Consider the following 19,805-nt stretch of genomic DNA (forward strand, 5'->3'; position numbering starts at 1 on the left):
GACTAGTATTAATATGACTCTTTCTGGTTGTTTCTGAGAAAGAGCCTTTGATAAGCATTCATCGAACGCCAATCAAGGAGGCTATGACTCGAACCCTAACCTCATGTACCCTTTTAGTCTCCGTGACTCCAAAAGAGCCGAGATCAGGTCTCAGAAGAGTACCAGTTAATGCCTCTCACTATTTGACATACTGTGCCATCACATATATCAGTAAATTTGTTTCATTCAAAAGGAGGAATTCCTAAGGAAGGTATACAAATGCACTATGTGTAAATGATGATGAAAATTCCACCACAGTCCTCAGCATGTCTGAGCCCATTATTATCTTCAGAAGCTCTACTAATCTTAAATTCTACAGGTGTTTCAAATTTTATCCAGAAGTTGTTGAGTTCACCCCACAAACATCCTACATTTATTCCATTATGAACCGTGCATTCAGCAACACATCCATTTAAGAGACAAGAATCTGGAAGTCTCTACACTTTATAGGGGAGGGATCAAATGATACATTCGGAAAAAAAAATTTGCATTCACAGACAAATTAACCAAAATAGGGTGGAAGGAGAAAGTGGTTAACACTGGCCCAATTAGGTTTCCGCGTTTGACCATGTATGGAAATATTACAAATATTGTCCATGCTGAATCGTAAGAAAAGGCATCTGAGTAATTATTTTGAATCTTCTTCATTAAAAAAAAAAAATACAGATGGGAATAGGCACAGAAAAGCCTGGAGAATCAACAAAATATTATGTATGTTTGTAAATATTTCCCTAAATATTATCAATCACTGAGCTGTGTCATCTCCTCATTTCTTATTCAGTCAAATATGCTAGCCACATTTCAACCAAAGATGCTTGCTTAATACTCAAATAAACCTTAATACACTACACGCACTTGCATTTGAGAAAATCTCCAGACACCAAATGGAGCCAACTGTTAAATAATAAATCATAATATGTGTTAGCAAACTTTCAAATTGAGCTGCTGTTCCCCTCCCCTCCCCCAATCTCAAGATTTCTCCATGTCATTGTTTTGCATATGTCTGAGGAACACGTTGTGTAATGGATGAAAAATGTGGATGAAGGTTTTGAAGTCCTTTATTTCTAAAAATAGTGCCACCACTTGAGAAATAAACATGATGTCTAGGAATGGGCTGATTTTTTACAAATATGCAGAATTTTCAAGTTGGCCTTAGACGATTCAAAAATCTCCACTTACATAACACCAACCACTCTTAGAATAGTTTAAGAAACATAACACATCCAATTCTGGACAACCCATAACAAGGGTGAAAAGCCAGATCCCCTCAAACCAATATGATAAATATGAGGACTTTGTTTTCCATAGATCCTAATACAATACAGTTGATGGAACTCAAAGAGAAATTTGAGGTTCTAGTACTTTACCATGCAATGGACCAGCTGCCAAGTCTGCACCCAGTGGGAGGGCAGCTCCCCCCAAGGGATCTTTATGTGGTTCCACAAATGGAATGAATGCTCCCTCAGGCTCCCACATCAATAGTAAAAATGCTTTATTTCTGTCTACTTGGGTAGATTAGATATTCCCTGATGGCTGAAATCCTGCCAAGTTCATCTCTAATAAGGCCCAGGACAGGTTATCCACCAGGACCATATAGTCAAAGCTACGGTTTTTACAGTAGTCATGTACAGATATGAGAGTAGGACCACAGAGGAGGCCGAGCACTGAAGAATTGATGCTTTCTAATTGTGGTGCTGGAGAAGACCCTTGAGAGTCCCATGGACTGCAAAGAGAACAAACCAGTCAGTCCTAAAGGATATCAACCTGAATACTCATCGGAAGGACTGATGCTGAAGTTCAATACTTTGGCCACCTGATGTGAAGAGCCAACTCACTGGAAAAGAGCCTGATGCTGGGAAAGACTGAAGGCAAAACAAGAAGGAGGCAGCAGAGAATAATGAGATGGTTGGATGGCATCATCAAGGCAATAGACATGAATCTGATCAAACTGCGGGAGAGAGTAGAGCTGTCCTGGCATGCTGCGGTCCAGGGGTTACAAGCAGTCAGACACAACTTAGCAACACAACAACAACAACAAAAGATGCTCTGAGATCACCTGGACCCTCTCTCCAGGATCATGCCTTCCACCCTCCATGTTCCATTTTATTCCTTATTCATTTCAGTATCTCAGTACACCCTGTTACTTTTCTCTGGAAGATGTCCCTCGCCCTCACCCTACCCACCTCCACACAGTAATCTATTCCACCTCTTTTCATGTTTATAGTAATGTGTTCACACATCTATCTCCCTGTCTCCAATGTGTGAACTCACTGATGATAGAAACTACATCAAATCTTAAATCTTTACCCAGGGCTAGTGGAGAACTGTGAAAGAACAGGAGTCAGCTAAGTGAGACTCAACTATAAATAAGGTAGTCATATACTCTAAAGTGGGCTTCCCAGATGGCTCAGTGGGTAAAGAACCCACCTGCCAATGGCAGGAGACACAAGAGACTTGGATTTGATTCCTGTGTAGGAAGAGCCCATGGAAGAAGGCATGGCAATGCACTCCAGTATTCTTGCCTGGAGAATCCCAAGGACAGAGGAGCCTGGTGGGCTACACTCCATGGATTTGCAAACAGTCAGACATAAATGAGCAACTGAGCAAGCACACATATTAGTTTCAGGTGTACAGCACAGTGATTCAGTATTTTTGCAGATTATACTCCGTTATAACAAGCTGGAATCAAGATTGTGGGAGAAATATCAATAACCTCAGATATGCAGATGATACCACCCTTATGGCAGAAAGTGAAGAGGAACTAAAAAATCTCTTGATGAAAGGGAAAGAGGAGAGTGAAAAAGTTGGCTTAAAGCTCAACATTCAGAAAACTAAGATCATGGCATTCAGCCCCATCACTTCATGGCAAATAGATGGGGAAACAGTGGCAGACCTTAGTTTTTTGGGCTCCAGAATCATTGCAGATGGTGACTGCAGCCATGAGTTTACTCCTTGGAAGAAAAGTTATGACCAACCTAGACAGCATATTAAAAAGCAGAGACATTACTTTGCCAACAAAGGTCCATCTAGTCAAGGCTATGGTTTCTCCAGTAGCCATATATGGATGTGAGATTTGGACAATAAAGAAAGCTGAGTGCCGAAGAACTGATGCTTTTGAACTGTGGTGTTGGAGATGACTCTTGGGAATCCCGTGGACTGCAAGGAGATTCAACCAGTCCATCCTAAAGGAAATCAGTCCTGAATATTTATTGGAAGGACTGATGCTGAAGCTGAAACTCCAATACTTTTGCCACCTGTTGTGAAGAGCTGACTCATTTGAAAAGACCCAGATGCTGGGAAAATTGAAGGCAGGAGGAGAGGGGGACAACAGAGGATGAGATGGTTGGATGGCATCACCGACTCAATGGACATGAGTTTGAGTAAACTCCAGGAGTTGGTGATGGACAGGGAGGTCTGGCATGCTGTAGTCCATGGGGTCACAAAGAGTCAGACACGACTGAGTGACTGAACTGAACTCCATTATAAGTTATGGTAATACTTACAATTCCTTGGGCTATACAGTAGGTCTTTGCTGTTTATCTGCTTATTCGTAGTACTGTGTGCCTATTTATTCCATACCCCTTATTTACCCTCCTCCTTTCCCCTATGGTAGCCACGAGTTTGTTTTCTAGTCTCAGATCATTGTATTAACAACTGCTGATTTAGATTTCACTTAGATAAAAGACCTGGAACAACACAGTCTAAAGCAAATCCCTAGAGTCTTTGGGAGTTCTGTTAATTCCATAAAACTATGCAAAATGGGGGCAGGGGTGTTCATGAACATATTAAGAGGAAGTGGTTAGAACTCAGGCCTTCAGGAAGCTCAGAAACTCAGCTAAGAGAACATAATGAGTAAGGCCTGAGAGGCAAATACAAGCAGTCCCACAGCTGCCCCAAGGAGTAGCTGAAAATATCTAACTTCTCAAACACAGTTAAGCTTTTCATATTCAAACGTTACAATTCCGTTTGCTAAAAGCGTCTTGGAAATTCCCTTGATGTTTGCGAGACCAGATTAGCCCATGTGATGGAGCGATCACGTGATGAAAAACAGATGAAAAACATTCTATAGAACACACTGCTAGGAAATGGATTCTATTTTCAGCTTTTAGCTTTGTCATAAGTCTTGCTTTCCCCCTGGTTACACTGGCTCGTTGCCAACATCCTCTGAGGGTGACTGAACTGAGGAAAAAGAGGTTCACTTCCCCATGCTGACCACCAAGAAGGGCAAGCTCTGTGGGAAGCCCTGGCAGGACACGTGATTCTTTATTATGATTATTAATATTTCATGTTCCTATTTTTTAGGTGCTGAAGGGCAAAGTCTAGTTTTGAAACACACAGGAAGGAAAATGCAAGTCTTACTGTAGACGAGGTAAAGAGGGACCTCCGTCCGGAGCACATACGACCTCCGCCCTCATGTTTCGGGGCAGTCGTGGAGACAAAGGTGTGGGCACACGCACGTTACGCACACACGCAATGCACGCACGTTACGCACGCACGCACCGCACGCACGTTACGCACGCTGTCCGCGAGGGGAAGACACGCAGAGCAGGAGTGGGTTCTCTGGGCAGCTGTTGTTTTCAAGGCCGTCTCCTCCCTTTCCTCCCCATTTAAAAGAAAGGAGGTAAAAACATTCTTTAATGAAATACAATTCGCTAAAAGAACACACTAAAATGTATGCAGAGAAAAATAAATAAATAAAACGTGGCTTCAAAGGCAACTCAAAGTACGAAATCTGAGGACTAAACCCCACACTGGAGTTTTCTGTGACGGCAGAAAAGCTTCAAGGCTGTGCTTCCTGGGAGGAGCTCCCTGGGAAGCTGCGGTCCGGTCCCCCCAGCCAGCCAGTGGTGAGCAGTCTTACCGGCTCTGGGCATCAAAGCAGCGCCTAGCTCACTCTGCGTCCAACCTGCTCCTCACAAAACCTACCGACGGATGAGCAATCAAAGCGGGGAAATGGAAAGATGTGGAGTCAGAGGGGTTTCCCAGGTGGCAGAGTGGTAAAGGACCCGCCTGCCAATGCACGATACGCGGGTTTGATCCCTGGGTCAGGAAGATCCCCTGGAGGAGGGCATAGCAACCCACTCCAGTGTCCTTGCCTAGAGAATCCCATGGACAGAGGAGCCTGGCGGGCTGCAGTCCATGGGGTCACAGAGAATCAGACACAACTGAGCGACTAAGCGTGCACACACATGAGGTTCCATGCGCTCAGTCTGACCTGGAGGCTGTAGGTTGGCAATAATGATGAAGTGGTTAATGATAAAGCCACAGCAACTGAATTGCCTTGAATCTAAAACTAGCTAGGAGTGTGACCTCAGTGAACTTCCCGAGGCTTCTATATTCTCATCAAGAAAACAAGGACACTGATGCTGTCTCATTAGGGTTTGTATGAGGATGAAATGAGATCAGTGATATAAACAGAAGCAAGCCCCACAGAGGCCGTCCTGTACACATTAGCTATTATTACCAATAATACTGGGGAGAGAAGACGGGTGTGAAGGCAGATTCTACTTTATTAAAATAAAACATGGGTACAAATCACTGTAATACCTCATGGTAAATGGCCAGTGAGCTTCAGTCACCGGAGGTCCCACTGACTTGAAATCAAAAACAGGAGAAATCGCTAAATCAACTGTTCAGTATTTCAAAGGAGGAGTGACATTTGGTCATAAAAAAGAATGAACATAATAGGGATTCACCGGAAACACACAAAGTGTAAGTCACTCAGTCGCGTCCAGCTCTCTGTGACCCCATGGACTGCAGCCCGCCAGTCTCCTCTGTCCATGAGATTCTCCAGGCAAGAATACTGGAGTGGGTTGCCATTTCCTTCTCCAGGGGATCTTCCCGAGCCAGGTTCTGAACCAGGGTCTCCTGCATTGCAGGCAGATTCTTTACCATCTGTCATCAGGGAAGCCCTAACACATACTATAGATTACTGAGTAAAAAGCACTCAAGAATCCCACACGCTCAGTTGCTAAGTCATGTCTGACCCTTTAAAAAAATTATTAATTGGAGGACAATTGCTTTACAATATTGTGTTGGCTTCTGCCATACATCAACATGAGTCAGCCATAGGTATACACATGTCCCCTCCCTCTTGAGCCTCCCTCCCACCTCCCTCCCCACCCCACCCCTCTAGCTTGTCACACAGCACTGGATTTGAGCTCCCTGCCCCACACAGGAAGTTTCACTGGCTATCTGTTTTCCACATGATAACATATATGTTTCAATGCTACTCTCTCAGTTCCTCCTCCAGGCTCCTCTGTCTGTGGGATTTCCCAGGCACAAATCCTGGAATCCCCTGCCATTTCCTTCTCCAGGGGATCTTTCCAACGCAGGAATCGAGCTTCCTGCAGTGGCAAGTGGGTTCTCTCCTGCTAAGCCACCAGGGAAGCCCCCAATAAGACCATACAGATTCGATAATGTTGGTTACATCTAAATTTATATTCCAGTTACTAATTCCAAGTGATTTCATAAACTATCTTATAGGGGAAGAGAATACACTTAGGGACAGAGTTGATAACAATCTGTATTTCTTGGGAGTTTTCTGGGAATTCTCTGGTGGTCCAGCGGTTCGACCTTGGTGCTTTCACTGCTGTGGCCTGAGTTTAATCCCTGGTCAGGGAACCAAGATCCCACAAGTCTTGCAGCACAGCCCAAAGCAAACAATCAGTTTTTTTCTATAAAATAACTATGACCTTGGTAGAAGTGAGATTTCTCTGTGACCAACTGCTGATAGTATGTAAGGAGCTGGAAGCTAATGACTGAATGAGGCGAAGAAAATGTTATGTACCGATTTTCCTTTTCATATATACTCAAAGGTTAGTAGGAGAAAAGTCAACAGAAAGGCCATCCTCTGATACTGAGTCATACTGCTCAGATTCAGCTGTGCCCAGCAGCAGCCTTGGCACAGAGCCGGCAGGCTGCCAGTTAAAACAAAACAAAACAAAAAAACACACACACACAGTAAATCCTGCACATGGGGGGGAAAAAAAAGTGTGAAAATCCTCTTACAGCAAAAAATACACCCTCAGCTATTGAAGAAGATAAGAACAAAACATAAACAGATTCAGAAGTATGGTACTTTGATTGCAGGAATTTAGGAAGTGTGGAAAATAAGGAAAGGAGATGAAATAACTAAATCTAATTATCCTTTCTAATGTATCCATATACAGAAATGAGACCTTGGTGGACTCCCAGAGAAAGTTCAGTTTCCCACAGATGACTCAGAGTTGGGTTTTATGCAGCAGCAGGTCCCGTAAAGGACCCATGTGGATATTTTGGTGTTCTCGGCTGAAGGATGCTTTAGAAGCGTAAAGCCACCCAGTTCTTGAACTACTTTAAAATAAATTAAATAACAGAAGATGTCTTCACCAACTCGCCGGACCCTGTTGACATTGTTTCAGAATTCTTTAAGTGTTTCGGGAAGAAAAACTCTTGCGAAACCTTAGCGTGGTGCTTTCAATGGTATTAGTCACATTGTGTAGGACCATGGGTTGCCTGTGAGATCCAAACACTTACAAAGTGCTATACTTTCAGTGAATTTCCCAGGTGGCGCCAGTGGAAAAGAATTCTTTTGCAGGGCAGGAGACGCAGAAGACACCAGTTCGACCCCTGGATTGGGAAGATCCCCTGGAGGAGGACATGGCAACCCACTCCAGTATTCTTGCCTGGAAAATCCCAGGGACAGGGGATCCTGGCAGGCTCCAGTCCACAAGGTTGCAAGGAGTTGGACATGACTGAAGCAAGTTAGCATGCACACACAGACACTTTCAATAAACTCAAAAAACCCACAACTTTAAGATAAAATTGATTTGTTTTTCCCCCCTCCAAAATCTGTTTTAAGTTGAATTTATGGAGATTTCAGGAGCGTTGATAAACTGCATATAGGAAGACATGCAAATGATTTTCCAGCTTTAACTATTTACTGTTAATAAAAGGATTAACTAACCTGTGATTCAGATTCCCTCGCATGGAGGAACTTGGATGGGGTCTTTGCAGAAGAAGGCTACCAGCAAAATGTTGGACTGAAACCATGGTAGGCAATTGAAGAAGAGAAAGAATATAAATAAATTGCAAATGCACTAAAAAGAAAAAAATTGCTGAGCTTCTTAAGTTCCTTTGGTAAAGTTTTGAAAGAGGCATGATGGGGTCCACCCACGACCCCACCTCCAGCAGTGCAGGACCTTCCAAAGGCCTTTGGGTTCCCTCCCTTGATATGATATCTACAAGCAGAACGTATGAGAATGAGGCTACTATTTTCCTTTCACTTCAGGGAAAGTGCAGAAAGGGCTGGTTATTCCACAAATCCCTGGAAGAATGCCCAATATCTCTGTGGGAACGTGTGTAGGCACTGCGCTTCCAGGGAGAAAAGAAATTCTCATGCACGTCTCTCCTGCACTCCTGTGGTCCACTCAGAATGGGTACGTTCAGAAATGATGGGAAACACACCACGGATGTGTTTCTGATCTGGTGTCTCTGAGCTGGTGTGTCACTCCTTTGAAAGGATGCCTAAAAGATGGCTCGGGTGCAGTGGATAAATGGGACTGTCACTGTGTGAAACGTCTCATTCTGGGAGCCAGATGAGAAGGCGGATACAGACTGCAAGAGGAGATGTTTCTTGGAAATCCTGACTTCATAAAGAGTATGAGAATGAAATAGCCCAGGCAGGATGACCAGCTTTTCACTTCAGAAGCCTGATGTCCATCAGCCTTAATTGAATCAAGACTCCCTGGGCCTCCCAATGCTTCTATGAATGAGCACATCTTACCATGAGCAGCAGACACGTTTCAAACATGATACAAAGTCCCTTTGGGCTTCCAAGTTGGCGCTAGTGGTAAAGAACCTGCCTGCCAAAGCAGGAGATGTAAGAGAGGCAGGTTTGATCCCTGGGTCAGGAAGATTACTCTGGAGGAGGGCATGGCAACCCAGACCAGTATTCTTGTAGAATTCTGGAGAATCCCATGGACAGAGGGGCCTGACGTGCCACAGTATATATGGTCACAAAGAGTCAGGCACAACCGAAGCAACTTAGCACGCACACATGCACAGTCTCTGTAGGTAAAGGCTTTTATGTCAGCTTAAGCACAGAGTCGGGCACGACTGAAGCGACTTAGCAGCAGCAGCAGCAAGGCATGAAAAGGGCTCAGAATATATCTGATGTTGGTCTTTCCAATGGGAGACATGGCATTCATCATTTACTGCTCCCTGTCAACCTAGCTCCTTATAAACATCAGTAAATTAACTAAGACTCAGAAAAGAGAAAGGATATCAAAATACAAAATTATTAACTGTGTCCTAGAAATATCAAATCAAAACCATCCATGAAGACAGGTCGCCAGTGATGAAATCAATGTTCCTTCTCCTTATTTTTTTAATCACCGAACTCAGACATAAACTTTGCTTAAATATTCAATAGCCATGTTATTCTGGGCTTTCCAGGTGGTGCTAGTGGCAAAGAACCTGCCTGCCAATGCAGGAGACGAGATGTGGGTTCAATCCCTGGGTCGGGAAGATCCTCTGGAGGAGAGCATGGCAACCCACTCCAGTATTCTTGCCTGGAGAACCCCATGGCCAGAGGAGCCTGCCAGACTACAGTAAATGGGGTCACAAAGAGTCAGACATGACTGAAGGGATTTAGCACGCATGCATAGTGATGTCATTCACCTCTATTGACTCATCAAGTAATTTTCAAATTTCTAGCACAGCAGTAGATGATTCTTACATATGCTTACCTTTTAAAAGATGCTGATTCACTTTTTGCAGTACAGCAGAGATTAACACAAGTTGTAAAGCAACTATACTACAATAAAAAAAATTTTTTTAAGCTAGCCTCATGTTTTGGTCTGGTTAACAGTGTAAAAGGGTGATTAAATGTGAAGTTAATTTTTTTCTGCATCTGCCAACTACCTCTTCTCCAACTTACTTAATAGTTTTTTTAAAAAGGTGAAAGGTGGATGTCGGCGAAATTTGAAGATATTTTCCCATCTAAACACCAGCCCCTGGCCAACTCAGAAGCACGTCTCAGGCTTCTGCCATAGTCTCCAAAGGCGGCCGCAAGATTATAGTCCTGACTGCAGACAGAACTGAGCACAGCCTGTTCCTTTCCCGTTCTCTTCATAATCGTTGCAACATGAATAGTTGTTGGGGGATGTAGCTGGACAGTCAAATGACAGTAATCACAAGAGTGTAAACAAATCAAGGAGAACGGGAAGGAATGGAAAGGGAGGCTGTTGCTACTCCCCTTCAGTGGGTTCACTCTGAATCTCGCAGACTTGACCATGAAGTCATCACAAGCAAAAGCCCGTGGCTCACGAAAGTCTCAGAGAATGTCTCTGGGCACAGACTGGTAGACGGAGTGGAGGAGATCCAGCCACACATAAAGAGCTCACCCTAAATCCCCATGGTATTCCTTCTGGCCAGCGTCTGAGAAGTGTTCAGAAGAGTATCACCTTTCCATCGTGGACTGAATTATTCCAAGGAAAGTTGTGTTTTAAGCAGAATGAAAACAAGTGGGGGCATCCCAGTGTGTTGAGTATTATGACGAGTCCTGTTAACGTTTAAGAAATCATCTCTCGTTCTGTTCATGGATCTAAGTGAAGAAACACGTGGGTGATGATGAAGACTTAAGCATATCCAAGGAACGCAGCAACCAAACGCTTTGTCGGGAAGCCCAAGAAAGTTCTGAGGTAAGAGTGAATGTAACCTGCAAACTCTGTTTCCCAGAGGCCTGTCTGCACTAAAAGTATGCATCCAGGGACTTCCCTGATGGTCCAGTGATTGAGACTTTGACCTTCAAGGCAGGGAGCGAGGGTTCAATCCCCGGTCAGGGAACTAAGATTCCCCATGCCTCCTGACCAAAAAGCCAAAACAGAAAATGGTCCACATTAAAAAAAAAAAAAATCTTAAAAGTCCGTGTTCCTTTCAGAGACCCTGTGGCTTTCTTCAACCCCATAACCACCACAGCAAGGAAACTCATTTGCTTTCGAAGGACTTCTAATTTCATTTTATTTTCATGGAAATTAGACATTGTAGACTAGGTAGCTTGTGTCTAAAGAGCTGTGCAACTAAATACAATTTGAGAGTGTACTGTATCCTAAATGATCTCAATTTAATTTTTATTTTATATTGGAGTGTAGCTGATTTACAATGTCGTGTTAGTTCCTGGTGTGCAGAAAGTGGTCTGGTCATGCACATACATACACAGAACTATATAGAAAATATACAGGCCACACAGGCATTCTCCCCAATATTCTGCAATACCCTGTATGGGAAAAGAACCTGTAAAATATTTTAAACTTATTACACAAACTGAGGAAGTGGTATAGAAAGTCAGCCTTCTAGCCAGCAAAGAAAGGGAGAGACAGGTGACGCAAACATAATGAGAGACTAATCATTTTAATTGTCTCTGTCTTGCGGCCGGGCAAAATGAAGCGAATCCACGGAACTGTTGGGAATCCGTAATCAAATTAGCATCTTTGCACTTGGAGAGCACACTGTATGACCTTACACTTCATTCCCAATGTCTGAAGCCATGTCTCCGCTCAGATGAAGCACAGACTTGGCCCTCACAGCATCCTGAAATATGCCGTCTGAACACGCCCTGGTCATCAGACTTGACCTGAAAGCCACAAAGCATGGAGAATAACCAAACACTTCCACCTGTCTCTAATCAAACCAGTTCCAAATATCTAAGGATTGGTTTTAATTTTCCTGTGCAATCAGGCGAGACCACTGGCATCTGAAATTTTTGGTCTCCCCGCAACAGCACAAATGGCGCTGCATCATAATTTCAGTTGGTTTGGATTATTAATCACCTTCGTGCTTTTACAAATTTCTCCTATAAAATGTATTCTCAAAAAAAAATCTAATAAAAATAGAGACTAGCAAGAGGTAAGCAGACTTTGGGCTTGCCAGGGGGCTCAGTGATAAAGAATTCACAATTCCTAATGCAAGAGACTTGGGTTTGATCCCTGGATCGGGAAGGTCTCCTGGAGGAGGAAATGGAAACCCACTCCAGTGTTCCTGCCTGGAGAGTTTCGTGGACCTGGGGGACCTGGGGGGATGCAGTCCACAGGGTCGCAGAGAGTCGGGCATGACTGAGCATAACATCAGTGCCTTATCTTCACTCAGCTCCTTCACCCTTCTCATCCCATTTATCCAAATAACATGAACTAAATCACCATCATATCCAAACACCGGGCAAGTCATCAGAGAGACAGAGATAAGACGGCATCCTTTATGGGCGTGCCTACTCAAGAGACTTTTACGGAATGCAGCTATTTCACCTTCATCAGCTTCAGCGTATCTCCTAACCTATAATCAGACGCCTAGCAGTTTACTATGGAAGGACTGACCGAATCAAATGATGACAATCTTTACCCACACCGACATCACAGGTGTCATCTCCCCCAGAGTGGGTAGATGTTCTCGAATTAGTATGTCTCATGCCACATAACATCTACTGGCGAAATTCCAACTTTGAAGTCCGATGGGCTACGTTTGAATCCTGATTCTGCACCTTTGTTTTACCTGGACTAGGCATTTCTTTTAGAAGCTGTCTGTATGTCACTGGGCCTCACTAATTCTAAATTCACAAGCAAACAGAATTCATTCTCTCCCTGTTCATATTAGATGTGCAAGGAAACTAAAGCATTTTCAGTCTCAGGAAACACGCCACAGGACTTCTCTGGTGGTCCAGTGGTTGAGACTTCACCTTCCAATGCAGGGGATGTGAGTTTGAGCCCTGATTGGAGAGGATCACACATGCCTCACGGCAAAAAAAAAAAAAAAAACCCTACAGAACATAAACAATACAAGTAATGTTGAAACAAATTCAATAAGGACTTTAAAAATGGTCCATATCAAAATTAAAAGAAAAAAAAGAAACACACCATATATAACTCCTAACCTCCATGACTTTCACACGCTGCTTCTCCTGCCTAGAACTTCCTTCAGTTCACCACTCCTGGCTAATTCTTATTCATCATTTCAAGAAAATGCCCAGGTACCACTTCCAACAAAGGCGCTCTTCTGTATATCCACTTTTAGTACCCTTCCTATATGCTTTCATAGTTGCTACCGAGTCTTTATCACTGCAGCAAAATGATGAAATGAGGTGGAGGGTTTACCTTTCCTGCATGCTAGTGGCTTCGGTCATGTCCAGCTCTTTCCACCCCTATGGACTGTATCCCCCTCGGCCCCTCTATCCATGAGATTCTCCAGGCAAGAATTCTGGAGTGGGTTGCCATGCTCCACTCCACAGGATCTTCCGAAGCAGGGATCTAGCCCATATCTCCTGCATCTCCTCCATTGGCAGGCGGGTTCTTTAAGACTAGTGCCAGCTGGGAAGCCCTTTATCTTTCCAATGAAACTGATTTTCATTATCTCTTTGCTTTCTCGGTGCCTGGCATAGAAGAAGTACTCAGAATTCATTAGCTTATTTGTTCCCAATCAAGAGATTACAGCATTAAACAGTTTCATACCTTGTTGGTAGTTTGTTTAGTCACTCAGTCATGTCCGAGTCCTTGTGACCCCATGGGATGCAGCATGCCAGCCGTCTCTGAACTAGCAAATTCCACATTTTATCCCTATACATTTCGAATACAAAGGCAAGATGATCAGCTTAGGATTGGTAGGCTTATATTTGGGGTCATTGTTTCAGCATTAGTGGTACATTTGTCTGAGCAAATTATGTATCCAATCAGCCAGCCTAATAAAGAAATTTGTTGTATAGTCAAAACTGTGGTTTTTCCAGTAGTCATATACAGATGTGAGAGTTGGACCATAAAAAAGGCTGAGAACCAAACAATTGTTGCTTTCAAATTGTGGTGCTAGAGAAGACTCCTAAGGGTCCCTTGGACTGCAGGAAGATCAAACCAGTCCAGCCAGTCAATCCTAAAGGAAATCAACCCTGAGTATTCATTGGAAGGACTGATGCTGAAGGGGAAGGTCCACTACTTTAACCACCTGATGCGAAGAGCTGACTCACTGGAAAACACACCGATGCTGGGAAAGAGTGAAGGCAGGAGGAGAAGCGGCAGGGACTCAAAGGACGTGAGTTTGAGCAACTGCAGGAGAGAGCAGAGGACAGGGAAGCCAGCGCGCTGCCGTCCACAGGGTCGCAAAGAGGCAGGCATGGCTAAACAACAATAATAATGAAGTGTGTCCTCAAAGGACAGGTAAATATTTCAAAGAGGGATATGAAGAAAAATAAACCTCTGGCTGATAGTAGGTGATATAATTTCACCAAGGATAACCTGTGTTACCATGTTAACTGGCATCTTCTTTAAAAAAGCAAAGACTAAAACTGCTCACAAAGGTATAATGGAAAACCTATTTAATTCACCCCACTCCAGTACCCTTGCCTGGAAAATCCATGGACGAAGGAGGCTGCAGTCCATGGGGTCACTAAGAATCAGACACGACGGAGCGACTTCACTTTCACTTTTCTCTTTCATGCATTGGAGAAGGAAATGGCAACCCACTCCAGTGTTCCTGCCTGGAGAATCCCAGGGATGGGGGAGCCTGGTGGGCTGCCGTCTATGGGGTCACACAGAGTCAGACATGACTGAAGAGACTTAGCAGCAGCAGCAGCAGCATTTAATTCAGAGCTTAAAGAAATCAGTTTGCATTACAAGTTCATCAACTGTGAGAGACAGTGAAAATGTTTTATTCTAGAAATTAAGACCCTCAGGCCAAGAGGAGATATGTCTTATTGAAAACTACATACTTTGTAGAGGAATTCAACTTTGTTTCACAGGACAAGCACTCTACACTATCAAATGTGCGGCTGGTCATCACAGACAGGAAAGGTCTCAGCTATGCCGTCTCCATTTCAGTGGTCCTTATTCTTGGTTGTGCACCAAGATGAAATGGGGAGCTTTCTAAAAATATATAGATGGAAAACCACCAAAATATTGTAAAGTAATTAGCCTCCAATTAAAATAAGTAAATTTTAAAAATCTATATAGATGGATTCTTGGATCATACCCCAGAACTGCAAGAGCAACATTTCTGGAGCTTGGATACTTACATCAGGCTTCCCTGGTGGCTCAGTGGTACAGAGCCACCAGGGAAGTGGTAAAGCCTGTCAACGCAAGAGACTCCAGTTCAGTCCCTGGGTCAGGAAGATCCCCTGGAGAAGGAAATGGCTCCCCACCCCAGTATTCTTGCCTGGGAAATCCCATGGACAGAGGAGTCTGGAGGGCTCCAGTCCGTGGGGTCGCAAAGAGTCAGACATAGTGACTGAGCAGAGAGCAGAGCAGAACATGCATGGGGACAAAAGTCAGAACGATCTATCAAAATGGTGACAATGGAAAACACGAAATTAATAAATTGATATTGTTTACAAGATCAAAATCAGCCTTCTCCTTTTAATGAAGGTCTTGCTTATGTGGATACAGTGAGGAAATTCTTAAGGGTAAGCTCCCAATGGTGCTATCACATGCAGGAAGTTTTATCAGTATTTGGGTGCTAATCTGCCTCGGTTCACAAGCACAGTAGAGTATTAAATAAGCCACAGTGCCTATTTTCCCACTTTGCACAGAAAAGTCAGGATTATTGGCATGCTGAGATTTGCTTTTCATTCTCAGTGAATGTTCACCAAACTTACTACAAACAAGCTCATCTTTCAGAAAAGATTTCAACAAGTCAAAAAAAAAAAAAAGCAGAAACTTTTCACTCATACAGTCACTCCCCCAAATTACTAAAATTATATTCATTTCAGCATAAAATGCAATGAGTCATCTGTAGTGCCGGGACAGTCTGCTTTTCAGGCTTAATAGCATTGTACTTGTTTACAGTTCTTGTTTTCTCAATCATTAACATGATTCAGACATGTTCTAACATTTGCAGCAATGTCTGAACCTCACCTAGGTCATCACAGAGCAGCTGCTTTTCACTCCAGGCTGAGTTACCAGCTCTGGCAGCAAACACGGTCCATTTCTTGATAGACGTCTACACAGTTTGTCTGCATGCCTTTTGGGAATTCACTCTAAGATTTAGTCAATCTGTGACTGAGTCTTTCACTGGACCATTGGAAACAAGGTGGCAGGGTCTGTTGGCTTCAGACAAAAATTGGTTGATGTTTTGCTAAAGACTTCTATGACCTCATTTCATCAAATTTACGGTGTCCACAGCTTGCAGGTAAAAGAAACGAAGTGACAAGGCATTAAAATGTTGGCCATCTGTATGCACTGCTATATTCAAAAAGGATAACCAACAGGGACCCACCGTATAGCCCAGGGAACTCTACTCAATGTTGTGTGCCAGCCTGGATGGGAGGCAGGGGGATAATTGACAGGTGCGTGTGTGTATGGCTGAGTCCCTTTGTTATTCATCTGTAACCATCACAACATTGCTAATTGGATATACCCTGATAAGAAATAAAAAGGTTAAAGTTTCAAAAAGAAAAACAAACAAACAAACAAAAAGACACTGACTATCAACCAAACAAGCAACCAAAATTTTGGGTACTTACTTTTACTGCTCAGCTAGATTTACTATAATGAAACAGGACTGGGTAAACTTAACAGGGATTTATTTTCTCACAGCTCAGGAGTCTGGAAGTCTGAGATCAGCGTTCAGTCTAATTAAGTTCTCTTAAGAGCTCTCTTCCTAGCTTGCAGATGGCTGCTTTCTCGCTGGGGTAAGTTTTGGGGGAGGGTGCTCTCGTTTCTCTCCCTGTAAGGGCCCTAATCCCATCCCCACCCTTATGACCTAGTATAAGCCTAATAGTCTCATTTCTGAATGAGCACCTTGGTGGTTAGGGCTTCTACGTTTGCATTTGATGGAGACACAAATGTTCAATGCATAGCCTACTGTATGTCAACCAAGACACCCAAATCTAGACAGATTCCTGGGCAGGAAAATTCTAGCTACTGCTGCTCAGTAGAGAGGGAGGTAAGGCTTCACATTTAATCACTTTAGGCAAAGTCAAGCCATGTTCCTGAGGAACTGCTGCTGCTGCTGTTGTTCAGTTGCTGAGTCCTGTCTCTTTGCAACCTCATGGATGCCAGGCTTCCCTGGCCTTCACTATCTCCCAGAGTTTGTTCACACTCGTGTCCATTGAGTTGGTGATGCCATCCAACCATCCCATCCTCTGTCATCCCCTTCTCTTGCCTTCAATCTTTCCCAGCATCAGGGTCTTTTCCAATGAGTCAGCTCTTCTCTTCGAATCAAGTGGCCAAAGTAGTGGAGTTTCAGCTTCAGCATCAGTCCTTCCAATGAATATTCAGGGTTGATTTCTTTCAGGATTGACTAGTTTGAGCTCCTTGCAATCCAAAGGGTTCTCAAGAGTCTTCTTCTCTAGCACCACATTTCAAAAGCATCAATTCTTCAGCACTCAGCCTTCTTTATGGTCCAACTTTCACATCTGTACATGACTACTGGAAAAACCATAGCTTTGACTATAGAGATCTCTGTCGGCAGAGGAAAGCAGAATCCATTTGATTGACAGGTGCCAATCAGAGAGATCAGTCTCACCTAAAAATGTTTTTTTAATATAAATTTATTTATTTTAATTGGAGGCTAATTACTTTACAATATTATATCGGTTTTGCCATACATCAGCATGAATCTGCCACAGGTATACACATGTTCCCCATCCTGAACCCCTCTCCCTCCTCCCTCTCTGTACCATCTCTCTGGGTCGTCCCAGTGCACCAGCCCCAAGCATCCAGTATCATGCATCAAACCTGGACTGGTGATTCATTTCATATATGATATTATACATGTTTTAATGCCATTCTCCCAAATCATCCCACCCTCTCCCTCTCCTACAGAGTCCAAAAGACTGTTCTATACATCTGTGTCTCTTTTGCTGTCTCGCATATAGGGTTATTGTAATCATCTTTCTAAATCCCATATATATGTTAGTATACTGCATTGGTGTTTTTCTTTCTGGCTTACTTCACTCTGTATAATCGGCTCCAGTTTCATTCACCTCACTAGAACTGATTCAAATGTATTCTTTTTAATGGCTGAGTAATACTCCATTGTGTATATGTACCACAGCTTTCTTATCCATTCATCTGCTGATGGACATCTAGGTTGCTTCCATGTCCTGGCTATTATAAACAGTGCTCCGATGAACATTGGGGTACATGTGTCTCTTTCAATTCTGGTTTCCTCGGTGTGTATGCCCAGAAGTGGGATTGCTGGGTCATAAAGCAGTTCTGTTTCCAGTTTTTAAGGAATCTCCACACTATTCTCCACAGTGGCTGTACTAGTTTGCATTCCCATCAACAGTGTAAGAGGGTTCCCTTTTCTCCACACCCGCTCCAGCACTTATTGCTTGTAGACTTTTGGATCACAGCCATTCTGACTGGCGTGAAATGGTACTTCATTGTGGTTTTCATTTGCATTTCTCTGATAATGAGTGATGTTGAGCATCTTTTCATGTGTTTGTTAGCCATCTGTATGTCTTCTTTGGAAAACCCTAAAGATTCCACCAGAAAATTACTAGAGCTAATCAATGAATATAGTAAAGTTGCAGGATATAAAATCAACACACAGAAATCTCTTGCATTCCTATACACTAATAATGAGAAAAATAGAAAGAGAAATTAAGGAGACAATTCCATTCACCATTGCAATGAAAAGAATAAAATACTTAGGAATATATCTGCCTAAAGAAACTGCTAAGTCACTTCAGTTGTGTCCGACTCTGTGCGACCCCATAGATGGCAGCCCACCAGGCTCCCCCGTCCCTGGGATTCTCCAAGCAAGAACACTGGAGTGGGCTTCCATTTCCTTCTCCAGTGTATGAAAGTGAAAAGTGAAAGTGAAGTCACTCAGTCGTGTCTGACTCTTAGTGACCCCGTGGACTGAAGCCTACCAGGCTCCTCCATCCATGGGATTTTCCAGGCAAGAGTACTGGAGTGGGGTGCCATTGCCTTCGCCACCTAAAGAAACTAAAGACCTAAATATAGAAAATTATAAAACACTGGTGAAAGAAATCAAAGAGGACACTAATAGATGGAGAAATATACCATGTTCATGGATTGGAAGAATCAGTATAGTGAAAATGAGTATATTACCCAAAGCAATCTATAGATTCAATGCAATCCCTATCAAGCTACCAACAATATTTTTCACAGAGCTAGAACAAATAATTTCACAATTTGTATGGAAATTCAAAAAACCTCGAATAGCCAAAGCAATCTTGAGAAAGAAGAATGGAACTGGAAGAAACAACCTGCCTGACTTCAGGCTCTACTACAAAGCCACAGTCATCAAGACAGTATGGTATTGGCACAAAGACAGAAATATAGATCAATGGAGCAAAATAGAAAGCCCAGAGATAAATCCACACACCTATGGACAACTTATCTTTGACAAAGGAGGCAAGAATATACAATGGATTAAAGACAATCTCTTTAACAAGTGGCGCTGGGAAAACTGGTCAACCACTTGTAAAAGAATGAAACTAGAACACTTTCTAACACCATACACAAAAAATAAATTCAAAATGGATTAATGATCTAAATGTAAGACCAGAAACTATAAAACTCCTAGAGGAGAACATAGGCAAAACACTCTCTGACATAAATCACAGCAGGATCCTCTATGACTCAGCTCCCAGAATATTGGAAATAAAAGCAAAAATAAACAAATGGGACCTAATTAAACTTAAAAGCTTCTGCACAACAAAGGAAGGTATAAGCAAGGTGAAAAGACTGGCTTCAGAATGGGAGAAAATAATAGCAAATGAAGCAACTGACAAAGAACTAATCTCAAAAATATTCAAGCAACTCCTGCAGCTCAAT

The sequence above is a fragment of the Ovis aries genome, chromosome 11 (genome assembly GCF_016772045.2).
Source record: "Ovis aries strain OAR_USU_Benz2616 breed Rambouillet chromosome 11, ARS-UI_Ramb_v3.0, whole genome shotgun sequence".
Taxonomy (NCBI): Eukaryota; Metazoa; Chordata; class Mammalia; order Artiodactyla; family Bovidae; genus Ovis; species Ovis aries.